Here is a 17,506-nt window from a genome sequence, read left to right as displayed (position 1 = left end):
GTGGAGGTGGAGTACTGGTTTGGGCTGGTATCATCAAAGATGAGCTTGTGGGGCCTTTTCGGGTTGAGGATGGAGTCAAGCTCAACTCCCAGTCCTACTGCCAGTTTCTGGAAGACGCCTTCTTCAAGCAGTGGTACAGGAAGAAGTCTGCATCCTTCAAGAAAAACATGATTTTCATGCAGGACAATGCTCCATCACACGCGTCCAAGTACTCCACAGCGTGGCTGGCAAGAAAGGGTATAAAAGAAGAAAATCTAATGACATGGCCTCCTTGTTCACCTGATCTGAACCCCATTGAGAACCTGTGGTCCATCATCAAATGTGAGATTTACAAGGAGGGAAAACAGTACACCTCTCTGAACAGTGTCTGGGAGGCTGTGGTTGCTGCTGCACGCAATGTTGATGGTGAACAGATCAAAACACTGACAGAATCCATGGATAGCAGGCTTTTGAGTGTCCTTGCAAAGAAAGGTGGCTATATTGGTCACTGATTTGTTTTTGTTTTGTTTTTGAATGTCAGAAATTTATATTTGTGAATGTTGAGATGTTATATTGGTTTCACTGTTAAAAATAAATAATTGAAATGGGTATATATTTGTTTTTTGTTAAGTTGCCTAATAATTATGCACAGTAATAGTCACCTGCACACACAGATATCCCCCTAAAATAGCTATAACTAAAAACAAACTAAAAACTACTTCCAAAACTATTCAGCTTTGATATTAATGAGTTTTTTGGGTTCATTGAGAACATGGTTGTTGTTCAATAATAAAATTAATCCTCAAAAATACAACTTGCCTAATAATTCTGCACTCCCTGTAAAGTTCTAAATATATGTGTTTAAACATTTATTTGCCTTGATTCAGGATGTTCGATATTCCTTATTTCAGACAGTCAGTTTCATTATTTGGGATAATGCATTTGAATAAATCAATTTTTTCTTACCTTAAATTTGACTTTTTTCCTGTGGGCTGTTAGGCTCGCGGGGGCTGAAAATGCTTCATTTTATTGCGTCATTCTTGGCGCGGACTTTTTTGTCGCAAAAAAAATTTCTTAGTCATTTCCGGCGTCATTCTTGTCACCGGAAGTTGTTTGTATGTGCGTCATTTTTTTGACTTTTTTTGCACCAAAGATGTCGGCGTCACCGGATGTGGCGTCATTTTTTGCGCCAAAGCATTTAGGCGCCAAATAATGTGGGCGTCTTTTTTGGCGCCAAAAAATATGGGCGTCATTATTGTCTCCACATTATTTAAGTCTCATTGTTTATTTGCTTCTGGTTGCTAGAAGCTTGTTCATTGGCATTTTTTCCCATTTCTGAAACTGTCATTTAAGGAATTTGCTAATTTTGCTTTATATGTTGTTGATGTCTCAGATTGACCCTGGATCAGAAGCTACTTCTGGAAATTTGCTGCCTGATGCTGGATCTACCAAAGTTAAGTGTATTTGTTGTAAACTTGTGGTAACTGTCCCTCCGGCTGTTGTTTGTGATAACTGTCATGATAAACTTGCTAATGCAGATAATATTTCCTTTAGTAATGTTCCATTACCTGTTGCTGTTCCATCAACATCTAATACTCAGGGTGTTCCTGTTAACATAAGAGATTTTGTTTCTAAATCTATTAAGAAGGCTATGTCTGTTATTCCTCCTTCCAGTAAACGTAAAATGTCTTTTAACTTCTCATTTATCAGATGAATTTTTAAATGAACATCATCATTCTGATTCTGTATCTGATGATGATTTCTATGGTTCAGAGGATTCTGTTTCAGAAATTGACACTGATAAATCTTCATATTTATTTAAAATGGAATTTATTCATTCTTTACTTAAAGAAGTCTTAATTGCATTAGAAATAGAGGAATCTGGTCCTCTTGATACTAAATCTAAACGTTTAAATACGTTTTTTAAACCTCCTGTAGTTTTTCCCATCCCTGATGCTATTTCTGAATTAATTTCCAGGGAATGGAATAATCTGGGTAATTCTTTTACTCCTTCTAAAAGGTTTAAGAAGTTGTATCCTGTGCCATCTGACAGATTAGAGTTTTGGGACAAAATCCCTAAAGTTGATGGGGCTATCTCTACTCTTGCTAAACGTACTACTATTCCTACGGCAGATAGTACTTCTTTTTTTAAGGATCCTTTAGATGGGAAAATTGAATCCTTTCTAAGGAAAGCTTATTTATGTTCAGGTAATCTTCTTAGGCCTGCTATATCTTTGGCGGATGTTGCTGCAGCTTCAACTTTCTGGTTGGAGGCTTTAGCGCAACAAGTAACAGATCATGATTCTCATAGCATTGTTAATCTCCTTCAACATGCTAATAACTTTATTTGTGATGCCATCTTTGATATCATTAGGGTTGATATCAGGTATATGTATTTAGCTATTTTAGCTAGAAGAGCTTTATGGCTTAAAACTTGGAATGCTGATATGTCTTCTAAATCCACTTTGCTTTCCCTTTCTTTCCAAGGCAATAAATTGTTTGGTTCACAGTTGGATTCTATTATCTCAACTGTTACTGGGGGGAAAGGAACTTTTTTACCACAGGATAAAAAATCTAAAAGTAAATATAGGGCTGCTAATCGTTTTCGTTCCTTTCGTCAGAATAAGGAACAAAAGCCTGATCCTTCCTCTACAGGAACAGTTTCTGTTTGGAAACCATCTCCAGTCTGGAATAAATCCAAGCCTATTAGAAAGTCAAAGCCAGCTCCCAAGTCCACATGAAGGTGCGGCCCTCATTCCAGCTCAGCTGGTAGGGGGCAGATTACGATTTTTCAAAGAAATTTGGATCAATTCGATTCACAGTCTTTGGATTCAGAACATTGTTTCACAAGGACACAGAATAGGTTTCAAGATAAGGCCTCCTGCAAGAAGATTTTTTCTTTCTCGCGTTCCAATAAATCCAGTGAAGGCTCAAGTGTTTCTGAAATGTGTTTCAGATCTAGAGTTGGCTGGAGTAATTGTACCAGTTCCAGTTCTGGAACAGGGTCTGGGGTTTTACTCAAATCTATTCATTGTACCAAAGAAGGAGAATTCCTTCAGACCAGTTCTGGATTTAAAAATATTGAATCGTTATGTAAGAATACCAACATTCAAAATGGTAACTATACGGACTATTCTGCCTTTTATTCAGCAAGGGCATTATATGTCCACAATAGATTTACAGGATGCATATCTGCACATTCTGATTCATCCAGATCATTTTCAGTTTCTGAGATTCTCTTTTCTAGACAAGCATTACCAGTTTGTGGCTCTGCCGTTTGGCCTAGCAACAGCTCCAAGGATTTTCACAAAGGTTCTCGGTGCCCTGCTATCTGTAATCAGAGAACAGGGTATTGTGGTATTTCCTTATTTGGACGATATCTTGGTACTTGCACAGTCTTCACATTTAGCAGAATCTCATACGAATCGACTTGTATCGTTTCTTCAAGAACATGGTTGGAGGATCAATTTACCAAAGAGTTAATTGATTCCTCAGACAAGGGTAACCTTTTTAGGTTTCCAGATAGATTCAGTGTCCATGACTCTGTCTTTGACGGACAAGAGACGTCTGAAGTTGGTTTCAGCTTGTCGAAACCTTCAGTCTCAATCATTCCCTACGGTAGCCTTATGCATGGAAATTCTAAGTCTTATGACTGCTGCATCGGACGCGATCTCCTTTGCTCGTTTTCACATGCGACCTCTTCAGCTTTGTATGCTGAACCAGTGGTGCAGGGATTATACAAAGATATCACAATTAATATCTTTAAAACCGATTGTACGACACTCTCTGACGTGGTGGACAGACCACCATCGTTTAGTTCAGGGGGCTTCTTTTGTTCTCCCGACCTGGACTGTGATCTCAACAGATGCAAGTCTGACAGGTTGGGGAGCTGTATGGGGGTCTCTGACAGCGCAGGGGGTTTGGGAATCTCAGGAGGCGAGATTACCAATCAACATTTTGGAACTCCGTGCGATTTTCAGAGCTCTTCAGTCGTGGCCGCTTCTAAAGAGAGTCGTTCATTTGTTTTCAAACGGACAATGTCACAACCGTGGCATATGTCAATCATCAAGGAGGGACTCACAGTCCTCTGGCTATGAAAGAAGTATCTCGAATACTTGCATGGGCGGAATCCAGCTCCTGTCTAATTTCTGCGGTTCACATCCCAGGTATAGACAATTGGGAAGCGGATTATCTCAGTCGCCAGACTTTACATCCGGGCGAATGGTCTCTTCATCCAGAGGTATTTCTTCAGATTTTTCAAATCTGGGGACTTCCAGAAATAGATCTGATGGCTTCTCATCTAAACAAGAAGCTTCCCAGGTATCTGTCCAGATCCAGGGATCCTCAGGCGGAAGCAGTGGATGAATTGTCACTTCCTTGGAAGTATCATCCTGCCTATATCTTTCCGCCTCTAGTTCTTCTTCCAAGAGTGATTTCAAAGATTCTAAAGGAGCGTTCGTTTGTTCTGCTTGTGGCTCCAGCATGGCCTCACAGGTTTTGGTATGCGGATCTTGTTCGGATGGCTACTTGCCAACCGTGGACTCTTCCTTAAGACCAGACCTTCTATCGCAAGGTCCTTTTTTCCATCAGGATCTCAAATCATTAAATTTGAAGGTATGGAGATTGAACGCTTGATTCTCAGTCATAGAGGTTTCTCTGACTCTGTAATTAATACTATGTTACAGGCTCATAAATCTGTGTCTAGGAAGATATATTATAGAGTTTGGAAGACTTACATTTCTTGGTGTTCCTCTCGTCATTTTTCTTGGCATTCTTTTAGAATTCCTAGAATTTTACAGTTTCTTCAGGGTGGTCTGGATAAAGATTTGTCTGCAAGTTCCTTGAAAGGACAAATTTCTGCTCTTTCGGTGTTTCACAGAAAGATTGCTAATCTTCCTGATATTCATTGTTTTGTACAGGCTTTGGTTCGTATAAAACCTGTCATTAAGTCAATTTCTCCTCCTTGGAGTTTGAATTTGGTTTTGAGGGCTCTTCAAGCTCCTCCGTTTGAACCTATGCATTCGCTGGATATTAAATTACTTTCTTGGAAAGTTTTGTTTCTTTTGGCCATCTCTTCTGCTAGAAGAGTTTCTGAATTATCGGCTCTTTCTTGTGAGTCTCCTTTTCTGATTTTTCATCAGGATAAGGCGGTGTTGCGAACTTCATTTAAATTTTTACCTAAGGCTGTGAATTCTAACAACATTAGTAGAGAAATTGTGGTTCCTTCATTGTGTCCTAATCCTAAGAATTTTAAGGAAAGATCGTTGCATTCTTTGGATGTAGTCAGAGCTTTGAAATATTATGTTGAAGCTACTAAAGATTTCCGAAAGACTTCTAGTCTATTTGTTATCTTTTCTGGTTCCAGGAAAGGCCAGAAGGCTTCTGCCATTTCTTTGGCATCTTGGTTAAAGTCTTTGATTCATCATGCTTATGTTGAGTCGGGTAAAACTCTGCCTCAAAGGATTACAGCTCATTCTACTAGGTCAGTTTCTACTTCCTGGGCGTTTAGGAATGAAGCTTCGGTTGATCAGATTTGCAAAGCAGCGACTTGGTGGTCTTTGCATACTTTTACTAAATTCTACCATTTTGATGTGTTTTCTTCTTCTGAAGCAGTTTTTGGTAGAAAAGTACTTCAGGCAGCTGTTTCAGTTTGATTCTTCTGCTTATATTTTCAGTTTTTTTGAAACTTTATTTTGGGGTGTGGATGGTTTTTCAGCGGAATTGGCTGTCTTTATTTTTATCCCTCCCTCTCTAGTGACTCTTGCGTGGAAGTTCCACATCTTGGGCATTCATTATCCCATACGTCACTAGCTCATGGACTCTTGCTAATTACATGAAAGAAAACATAATTTATGTAAGAACTTACCTGATAAATTCATTTCTTTCATATTAGCAAGAGTCCATGAGGCCCACCCTTTTTGTGGTGGTTATGATTTTTTTGTATAAAGCACAATTATTCCAATTCCTTATTTTTTTGATGCTTTCGCACTTTTTTCTTATCACCCCACTTCTTGGCTATTCGTTAAACTGATTTGTGGGTGTGGTGAGGGGTGTATTTATAGGCATTTTGAGGTTTGGGAAACTTTGCCCCTCCTGGTAGGAATGTATATCCCATATGTCACTAGCTCATGGACTCTTGCTAATATGAAAGAAATGAATTTATCAGGTAAGTTCTTACATAAATTATGTTTTTTTTAATAGACAACCCAAAGTATTGATCTAGGCCCATTTTGGTATATTTCATGCCACCATTTCACCGCCAAATGCGATCAAATAAAAAAAATTGTTCACTTTTTCACAAACTTTTTCACTAACTTTAGGTTTCTCCCTGAAATGATTTACAAACAGCTTGTGCAATTATGGCACAAATGGCTGTAAATGCTTCTCTGGGATCCCCTTTGTTCAGAAATAGCAGACATATGACTTTGGCATTGCTTTTTGGTAATTAGGTCGCTAAATGTCGCTGCGCACCACACATGTATTATGTGAAGGGGTTAATTAGGGAGCTTATAGGGTTAATTTTAGTTGTAGTGTAGTAGACAACCACAAGTATTGATCTAGGCCCATTTTGGTATATATCATGCCACCATTACACTGCCAAATGCGATCAATTAAAAAAAATTGTTAAATTTTTCACAATTTTAGGTTGCTCACTTAAATTAGTTACAAACAGTTAGTGCAATCATGGCACAAATGGTTGTAAATACTTTTCTGGGATCCCCTTTGTTCAGAAATAGCAGACATATATGGATTTGGCATTGATTTTTGGTAATTAGAAGGCTGCTAAATGCCCCCGTGCACCACACTTGTATTATGTCCAGCAGTTAAGGGGTTAATTAGGTAGCTTGCAGGGTTAATTTTAGCTTTAATGTAGAGATCAGCCTTCCACCTGACACATCCTACCCCCGGATCCCTCCCTGATCCCCCTCAAACAGCTCTCTTCCCTCCCCCACTTTGCAATTGTCACCGCCATCTTAAGTACTGGCAGAAAGTCTGCCAGTACTAAAATAAAAGCCTTTTTTTTTTCTTCTAGACATTCTGCAGTGTTGAATCCCCCTTAGCCCCCAACCTCCCTGATCTCCATATTTATTTGCCCCCCTCTCCCTCTATCCCTTAGACTTTTCTGTAGTATAGCGGTCCCAGTCCCACCCGCTACACCCACCTGTGTGGGCTCTCGTACACCCGCGCACGGACCCTCCCTCCGCTCCCGACACCTGGAAGGAAGTTGACCAGTGATGGGCCATCTCCCTGCTACAGCTCCCACCCACCAACGATCGGCAGAGAGGGCCACAGAGTGGGTCACAGAGTGTCTCTCTCTCTGCATCGGTGGGGTAAAAAGGGTATTGCAGTGGTGCCTCAATATCGAGGCATCACTGCAATACCCTGGAAGCGATCACGATCACTTCCAGAGCTTCAAAGCCCAGAGGATGTGTCAGGCAGGTCCTGGGTCGTTGACTGACATCCAAATGAGGACGTGGCGGACACGTCCTTGGTCGTTAAGGGGTTAAAGTATAACATTTTAATTTTTAACCATAAATAAACCATACAGAAACCAGGAGTGTAGTTTGAACTGAATATCGGGGTAAATGTGGATTTGGATTTGGATTTTATTCATATTAAAAACATTTTTCCAATACTCTTGACTTTCTTTTTAATCCCAAAAATTGATTAAATCATATCTGGAATTCAAACAATCTACTATGCTAACTCTAAAGCCCTACAGCTTTAGATATTCTAACTTGTATTCTGCTCATTTGTGCTAACTCTTCAGATTGTACTTTCCACATTTGGTTCTTCATCTTTATTGTCTGTAACTTTTGTATTTATCTATTGATGTACACATTATATTGTACAATTCCCTATCTGTGTTTAAAGGGAATCTGGTATGAATAGGGTTAAGGTGATTAGCAATACACTTAGACCTAGATTTGGAGTTTGGCGTTAGCCGTGAAAACCAGCGTTAGAGGCTCCTAACGCTGGTTTTAGGCTACCGCCGGTATTTTGAGTCACTCAAAATAGGGTCTAACGCTCACTTTTCAGCCGCGACTTTTCCATACCGCAGATCCCCTTACGTCAATTGCGTATCCTATCTTTTCAATGGGATTTTTCTAACTCCGGTATTTAGAGTTGTGTCTGAAGTGAGCGTTAGACATCTAACGACAAAACTCCAGCCGCAGGAAAAAAGTCAGTAGTTAAGAGCTTTCAGGGCTAACGCCGGTTTATAAAGCTCTTAACTACTGTACTCTAAAGTACACTAACACCCATAAACTACCTATGTACCCCTAAACCGAGGTCCCCCCACATCGCCGACACTCGAATAAATTTTTTTAACCCCTAATCTGCCCACCGCCACCTACGTTATCCTTATGTACCCCTAATCTGCTCTCCCTAACACCGCCGACCCCTGTATTATATTTATTAACCCCTAATCTGCCCCCCACAACGTCGCCTCCATCTGCCTACACTTATTAACCCCTAATCTGCCGACCGCAAAGCGCCGCCACCTACGTTATCCTTATGTACCCCTAATCTGCTGCCCCTAACACCGCTGACCCCTATATTATATTTATTAACCCCTAATCTGCCCCCCTCAACGTCGCCTCCATCTGCCTACACTTATTAACCCCTAATCCGCCTCACTAACCCTATAATAAATAGTATTAACCCCTAATCTGCCCTCCCTAACATCGCCGACACCTAACTTCAATTATTAACCCCTAATCTGCCGACTGGAGCTCACCGCTACTCTAATAAATGTATCAACCCCTAAAGCTAAGTCTAACCCTAACACTAACACCCCCCTAAGTTAAATATAATTTACATCTAACGAAATTAATTAACTCTTATTAAATAAATTATTCCTATTTAAAGATAAATACTTACCTGTAAAATAAATCCTAATATAGCTACAATATAAATTATAATTATATTATAGCTATTTTAGGATTTATATTTATTTTACAGGTAACTTTGTATTTATTTTAACCAGGTACAATAGCTATTAAATAGTTAAGAACTATTTAATAGCTAAAATAGTTAAAATAATTACAAAATTACCTGTAAAATAAATACTAACCTAAGTTACAATTAAACCTAACACTACACTATCAATAAATTAAATAAACTACCTACAATTACCTACAATTAACCTAACACTACACTATCAATAAATTAATTAAATACAATTCCTACAAATAAATACAATTAAATAAACTAGCTAAAGTACAAAAAATAAAAAAGAACTAAGTTACAAAAAATAAAAAAATATTTACAAACATAAGAAAAATATTACAACAATTTTAAACTAATTACACCTACTCTAAGCCCCCTAATAAAACAACAAAGCCCCCCAAAATAAAAAATGCCCTACCCTATTCTAAATTAATAAAGTTAAAAGCTCTTTTACCTTACCAGCCCTGAACAGGGCCCTTTGCGGGGCATGCCCCAAGAAGTTCAGCTCTTTTGCCTGTAAAAAAAAAAATACAATACCCCCCCCCCAACATTACAACCCACCACCCACATACCCCTAATCTAACCCAAACCCCCCTTAAATAAACCTAACACTAAGCCCCTGAAGATCATCCTACCTTGTCTTCACCTCACCAGGTATCACTGATCCGTCCTGGCTCCAAAATTTTCATCCAACCCAAGCGGGGGTTGGCGATCCATCATCCGGTGGCTGAAGAGGTCCAGAAGAGGCTCCAAAGTCTTCATCCTATCCGGGAAGAAGAGGCGATCCGGACCGGCAACCATCTTGATCCAAGCGGCATCCTCTATCTTCATCCGATGACGACCGGCTCCATCCTGAAGACCTCCACCGCGGACCCATCTTCTTCCGGCGACGTCCAACTGAAGAATGACGGTTCCTTTAAGGGACGTCATCCAAGATGGCGTCCCTCGAATTCCGATCAGCCAATAGAATGCGAGCTCAATCTGATTGGCTGATTGGATCAGCCAATCGGATTGAACTTGATTCTGATTGGCTGATTCCATCAGCCAATCAGAATATTCCTACCTTAATTCCGATTGGCTGATAGAATCCTATCAGCCAATCGGAATTCGAGGGACGCCATCTTGGATGACGTCCCTTAAAGGAACCGTCATTCTTCAGTTGGACGTCGCCGGAAGAAGATGGGTCCGCGGTGGAGGTCTTCAGGATGGAGCCGGTCGTCATCGGATGAAGATAGAAGATGCCGCTTGGATCAAGATGGTTGCCGGTCCGGATCGCCTCTTCTTCCCGGATAGGATGAAGACTTTGGAGCCTCTTCTGGACCTCTTCAACCACCGGATGATGGATCGCAAACCCCCGCTTGGGTTGGATGAAGATTTTGGAGCCAGGACGGATCGGTGATACCTGGTGAGGTGAAGACAAGGTAGGATGATCTTCAGGGGCTTAGTGTTAGGTTTATTTAAGGGGGGTTTGGGTTAGATTAGGGGTATGTGGGTGGTGGGTTGTAATGTTGGGGGGGTATTGTATGTTTTTTTTTTACAGGCAAAAGAGCTGAACTTCTTGGGGCATGCCCCGCAAAGGGCCCTGTTCAGGGCTGGTAAGGTAAAAGAGCTTTTAACTTTATTAATTTAGAATAGGGTAGGGCATTTTTTTATTTTGGGGGGCTTTGTTGTTTTATTAGGGGGCTTAGAGTAGGTGTAATTAGTTTAAAATTGTTGTAATATTTTTCTTATGTTTGTAAATATTTTTTTATTTTTTGTAACTTAGTTCTTTTTTATTTTTTGTACTTTAGTTAGTTTATTTCATTGTAGTTATTTGTAGGTATTTTATTTAATTAATTTATTGATAGTGTAGTGTTAGGTTAATTGTAGGTAATTGTAGGTAGTTTATTTAATTAATTTATTGATAGTGTAGTGTTAGGTTTAATTGTAACTTAGGTTAGTATTTATTTTACAGGTAATTTTGTAATTATTTTAACTATTTTAGCTATTAAATAGTTCTTAACTATTTAATAGCTATTGTACCTGGTTAAAATAAATACAAAGTTACCTGTAAAATAAATATAAATCCTAAAATAGCTATAATATAATTATAATTTATATTGTAGCTATATTAGGATTTATTTTACAGGTAAGTATTTATTTTTAAATAGGAATAATTTATTTAATAAGAGTTAATTAATTTCGTTAGATGTAAATTATATTTAACTTAGGGGGGTGTTAGTGTTAGGGTTAGACTTAGCTTTAGGGGTTAATCCATTTATTAGAATAGCGGTGAGCTCCGGTCGGCAGATTAGGGGTTAATAATTGAAGTTGGGTGTCGGCGATGTTAGGGAGGGCAGATTAGGGGTTAATACTATTTATTATAGGGTTAGTGAGGCGGATTAGGGGTTAATAACTTTATTATAGTAGCGGTGCGGTCCGCTCGGCAAATTAGGGGTTAATAAGTGTAGGCAGGTGGAGGCGACGTTGAGGGGGGCAGATTAGGGGTTAATAAATATAATATAGGGGCCGGCGGTGTTAGGGGCAGCAGATTAGGGGTACATAAGGATAACGTAGGTGGCGGCGCTTTGCGGTCGGCAGATTAGGGGTTAATAAGTGTAGGCAGATGGAGGCGACGTTGAGGGGGGCAGATTAGGGGTTAATAAATATAATACAGGGGTCGGCGGTGTTAGAGGCAGCAGATTAGGGGTACATAGGGATAATGTAAGTAGCGGCGGTTTACGGAGCGGCAGATTAGGGGTTAAAAATAATATGCAGGTGTCAGCGATAGCGGGGGCGGCAGATTAGGGGTTAATAAGTGTAAGGTTAGGGGTATTTAGACTCGGGGTACATGTTAGAGTGTTAGGTGCAGACGTAGAAAGTGTTTCCCCATAGCAAACAATGGGGCTGCGTTAAGAGCTGAACGCGGCTTTTTTGCAGGTGTTAGGTTTTTTTTCAGCTCAAACAGCCCCATTGTTTCCTATGGGAGAATCGTGCACAAGCACGTTTTTGAGGCTGGCCGCTTGCGTAAGCAACTCTGGTATTGAGAGTTGAAGCTGCGTTAAAAATGCTCTACGCTCCTTTTTTGGAGCCTAACGCAGCCTTTATGTGGACTCTCAATACCAGAGTTATTTTTATGGTGCGGCCAGAAAAAAGCCGGCGTTAGTTTTTCGGGTCGTTACCGACAAAACTCCAAATCTAGCCGTTAATGTTTTTAACCAATGAATATGGAGTGTTCAGCATAAAAGGGAGCACCCCCTAACAGGTGCTATTCTATGATTACGGTCAATATGACCGAAACCGGTCAGAGTTCTTTTGCTTGAATCACCTCCATGTTGCTGTATGTCCTTTGCATTGTTTTAAAGGAATAAAGGATTTGCTATTTTTTTATCTGCTGCTTCGATTTGGAATTATTTTTTTGCATTTATAGTGGAATGTGGGGATTCCACTCCTTTATATACGAAGCTCACTACCTGCCTTCTATGGACTATTTCTCCTAATTTGCTACACTTCAAAGCTCTCTACGCGGTATGCACCCCCAACATCAGATTTGGGATTTCACACGTTTGCTTATAGTATGCTGATACTGTGTTCCACACATGGATTATTGGATCTGGCAGCTAATTTGTGTGTTTTCTTATTGAGAAGTTATACACACACCTACTGTTTTACTGCCTGGCGTGATTGATACGCCCATCTGCATTGTCCATCTGAATCGTCATCGAGGAAGGACCCTGGTTGCTCTAGGATAGGCTGATCCCTCGTCACGTGGTACGCCACAAGCAGCCTGCATGAGGAAACGGATCACCGCCTCTGCAAAGACGCTGCTTCTGTGAGACAGAGGAAGAGGGATATCGGATATCGGCTTTCAGTGGATCCACACCAGAGGACCAAAGTGGTGAGTGCTTACCTGCTGAGCTTGAAGTATATACGAGAACTGTTGCTGTTGTGCTGTGCTAAGTGTTATACTGACTTTGCATCCACAAGTCAGAGGGATTATATGTTTTTCCCGGAATTTATTATATATTTTTTCTACGCTCTAGCAAAGGCTATTTTGATCCGCAATAGAGCTATCTAGGACTTTGCTGAGAAAGTGTTTGCAAGCTCTGGTCCTAAAAAGCTAGATCCAGCAACGTTTATAATAACGTATTAAGCCCATAAACACCACTAAATTTCCTTCCTCTTTTTATTTACTTATCCCTACATAGTGGTGTTTAAATTCCAAATGCATTTTGGCTTAGGAGAACAGTATTGTTAAGTATATGTATGACTTTCACACATATACCCTAAAGGCAGAATTCTACTCTATATGCACTTAACTGCTATTCTGTCTATATACTAGTGGACATTTGTGCATATTATATTTCATAAAACAACCAGGACTTATCAACATGGATAATATCCACACATACAAGGACATTGATGAAGACAATTTGGATTGTCTAGATCTAGAGGATGTTTTCAATTGTGACACACCCAATATCAAACTGGGAGACTTATTCCAGGACTTTGAGTATCTAAAGCTTAAAGAACAAAGATTAAAATGGGACAAATGGATACTAACTAAGTACTTAGGTTTGAAAATGATCCCTAGGGGCCTTAGGCTCAACAAGTTCCCCACCTATGACATTAAAGACCAGCAGTATATTGATAGATGGAACCAAGCACTCAGAGTGTTCTTTGAAACTGATTTCTCTTTTAATAGAGTATAAGGATGTATTATTGTGTGAAACAAAAACCAAAATTGCAAATATTGAATTAGAAATGTCTAGATTTACTAGCTGTGAAATATATACAAAGTTTGACAACATTTATAGACAAACTATAGAGGAATCAAAAAAACTGGTCATACAAACCAAACATACTAAATTCCTTAGGGATCTAAAGGATTATTCTCTAGGAATTGTTTATGTATGGAGGCGTAAACAGTGAAATAAGTCATGGTATAACCAGCCAGACAATGAAGAATTGCAATATAGTAATAAGACAAATAAGAATAAAAACAGAAGGCGCAGATACAAACGAAATAATAACCACACAAAACAGGATGTAAATCAGGAAACAGCAAGTAACCTTAAAAAGGTGACATTCTCTGATTCAGAGAATGACCTCACAGATGAGGACCGATTTGCATCCAGTTTTGAATGTGTATCAGGGGATGAGGCCTTCTCTACAGTTACTTCCCATTTAGGAACTAATACACAAAAAGGCATTCTTAAGACACATAATGATCAGGGAGCTAGAATAAAAACCAGTGCCCATACACAAAGTCATTTTCAAACACAAAAATCCAACTCCCAGGTTTTTCAAGAGGTCCCCAAACAATTCCAGGGGGGAGGGGGTGGAGTCACAACAGCAGCAACAAAAAGTACCAAGGAAACAGCAGAGCAACCGAGATATGCACTCAGAGGGAAAAATTCCAAGATAAAAAAATACCAATGAATACTATGATTAATATCTCTAGCTACCAGCTTACAGAAATTGAAACCAGACTTCTTAATTTGGGTTTGGGCTTTGTCTCTTCTAGAAATTTCAATCTTTTTCAGACCATACTAGATTTGAATAAATTGACAAGTGATTTAACTCTGAGAAAGTTCTATAGAGACAAAGCACACCAAATACCAGAAGCAATGATTTCTTCTACACATAATACTAATGTTAACAAACATACATCCTTTGAAGATGCATGTGCCTTAGTTACACTTGAAGATTTAAGGAGGGAAAGTTGTGGAACGGATTCTTCACAGGTTCAAAAGGCTGCACCTAGACTTAAAAGCAAATCCCAATTCTTTCCTACTCAGGCTAGAGGTAAAATTCTGGAAGTGTTTCATGAGAGGGTGGTTGAGGACCTTACTAAACTTAGTGACTCCTCACACTCCAGTCCCTCTAACCTGACCATTAAGGAAAGAGAAGCATTGCTCAATCTACAAAACAATGAAGAGATTGTGATTAGACAGTCCGACAAAGGTGGGAGTGTGGTTGTCATGAATAAGCTTGATTATGTGAATGAAGCCTTGAGACAGCTTGGAGATTTGGAAACCTACACCGTTTTACCTAGGAATCCCACTGCTGTATACTCTAAAGAGCTATCACATCTTTTGGACGAGGTGGTGGAGGAGGGTCTCATGGATCAAGAAACAGCCAACCATTGTATGGTCACAGATCCAGTGACACCCATCTTCCACCACCTCCCAAAGGTTCACAAAAGTATACATGAGGTCAAGGGGAGGCCTATAGTGGCTGGTATAGGTTCCTTAATGAAACCACTATCCAAATGGATAGATGACTTTTTACAGCCCATGGTTTCCTTGTTACCCAGTTACATACGAGACACTTCCCATGCATTGCAGGTTCTGGAGACAGTGACCTGGATGGAGGAGTACAGTTGGCTCACTGTTGATGCCGTGTCTCTGTACTCCTCCATCCCTCACACCCAGGGTTTGCAAGCTGTAGGTTTTTTCTTGGATTTGTTTACTGACCTCCCAGCTCAATCTAAAAATCTGATTGTAAGAATTGTGAGGTTTTTACTGGAACACAATTTCTTTATGTTTCAGGGGAGCTACTACCTCCAGAGACGTGGCACCTCTATGGGGGCCAAATTTGCCCCCTCCTATGCAAACCTATACATGGGTTGGTGGGAGAGGGGCCACGTCTATGGAGGTAGTACAGCCCCGTGTGAGCATATAGTAAAATATGTCAGGTTTATTGATGACCTACTGATAGTGTGGTCATCTGACTCTGTAGCTGCCGAGGAGTCTGTTACCACCCTTAACGATAACAGGGTGGGATTACAATTCACTTATGACTGGCAAAAAAAGAGTATTCATTTTCTTGACATATCTCTTACAGGCGATGCAGAGGAAGGAACTATTATCTCTGCTCTCTACCGAAAGCCCATCTCTGGCAATAGTCTCTTACATGCTCACAGCTGTCATCCGAAACATGTGTTCAAAGGAATTGCGAAAAGTCAATTCCTGCAGGCAAAGACAAATTGCACGTATGAGAATGCATTTCGGGTGGAGAGCAGAGATCTAAAAACGAGAATGCAAAAAAGGGGTTACCCAACCAGAGTCATAGACAAAGCATTCTTTGAGGTTAAGGACATCAATAGGGCCAATGCATTGGAGAAATCAACACATAATTCCACAAATTCACAACATAGACTTAAATTTATTACTTCATATTCATCTCAATATGATGATGTCTGCAAAATCATTGAAAAGAATTTGCCAATACTAAGGGGGGATAAGGACTTAAGAGACACAGTTGAACAGGGCTGTATGTTTGTCCCAAAAAGAAATGTGACCTTAGGTAACATCTTAGCCCCAAGTATGCTAAGGAGTGATAAACATTCAGGATCATCCTGGTTGAGACATAATGGCACATTCAAGTGTGATAAAAAAGTCTGCACCTCTTGTGACCATATAAATAGTTCTCAAACATTTAAGTCTCATGTAACAGGAGAGGAATTCAATACCAAAGGCTGTGTCAACTGCAAAAGTACATTTGTGATTTACATAATTGAATGTACTATTTGCAAAAAACAGTATACAGGTAGAACTACTAGAAAAGTAGGTAAACGCATAAGAGAACATCTTTCTTACATTTCCAATAAACGTACTTGTTCAGCACTTTCTACCCATTTTATAGATTTTCACCATCAGGATGTCACTTCTTTTAAATGGCAAGCCATAGAACAGATAACTACACCACCCAGGGGTGGTGATAAGCTGTCTATATTATGCAAACAAGAAACTTATTGGATTTTCAAAACTCAATGTCTACTACCATTCGGTTACAACTCTGAATATGACATCATAAATTACTGGCAGAAATAATTAGACAAGCAGTACAGACATATATGAAATTCTTTTCTAGATAAGTGAATATATGAGATATTTCTCTAATAGGTTCATGTGTTTAAAATCTATTAATCATTGGTCCATATGGGTTAAACACATAAATAAATCAGTACATACCATGTAGTTTAGTAGCATACACTTCATCTTAATGTATGTTTCGATAGTGTTTTTAGTTATTTATCTATATGGTTACTGTTAATTTGCTTATTTATTTTAGATCTACAAACATATTCATTTGCTCTTCCTTACTACTTTGTCTATGTACATTTTTACTTTGTTTGCCATTTGTCTACATATTAAGAGGCAGTTAGATATTATCTCTTCCTCTATTAACAATGAAAGTAGATAGACAATCTCAAAGTAGCTTTATTTCTTGGTTTTATCATATATAATGATTAAACCATAAAAGACTGTGATGAATCTGTTTGTATAACTGTTTCTGGTATGAATTTAAATAATTTATCTAACTCTAAAGCCCTACAACTATAGATATTCTAACTTGTATTCTGCTCATTTGTGCTAACTCTTCAGATTGTACTTTCCACATTTGGTTCTTCATCTTTATTGTCTGTAACTTTTGTATTTATAGGCTGACCATATTTCCTTGAGACAAAAACGGGACATTGAGATGTCAAAAACAGGACGGGGTTAATATACTTTATTCATAGGAAAAAAAGTAAGATTTTAACAAATGTTAACTTTTATGACATGAATATAAACTATTGAGCCAACAA

This window comes from Bombina bombina, chromosome 3, assembly GCF_027579735.1.
Source record: "Bombina bombina isolate aBomBom1 chromosome 3, aBomBom1.pri, whole genome shotgun sequence".
Lineage (NCBI taxonomy): Eukaryota > Metazoa > Chordata > Amphibia > Anura > Bombinatoridae > Bombina > Bombina bombina.
The sequence above is the reverse complement of the archived record's forward strand: the minus strand, read 5'-3'. Positions refer to the sequence as shown.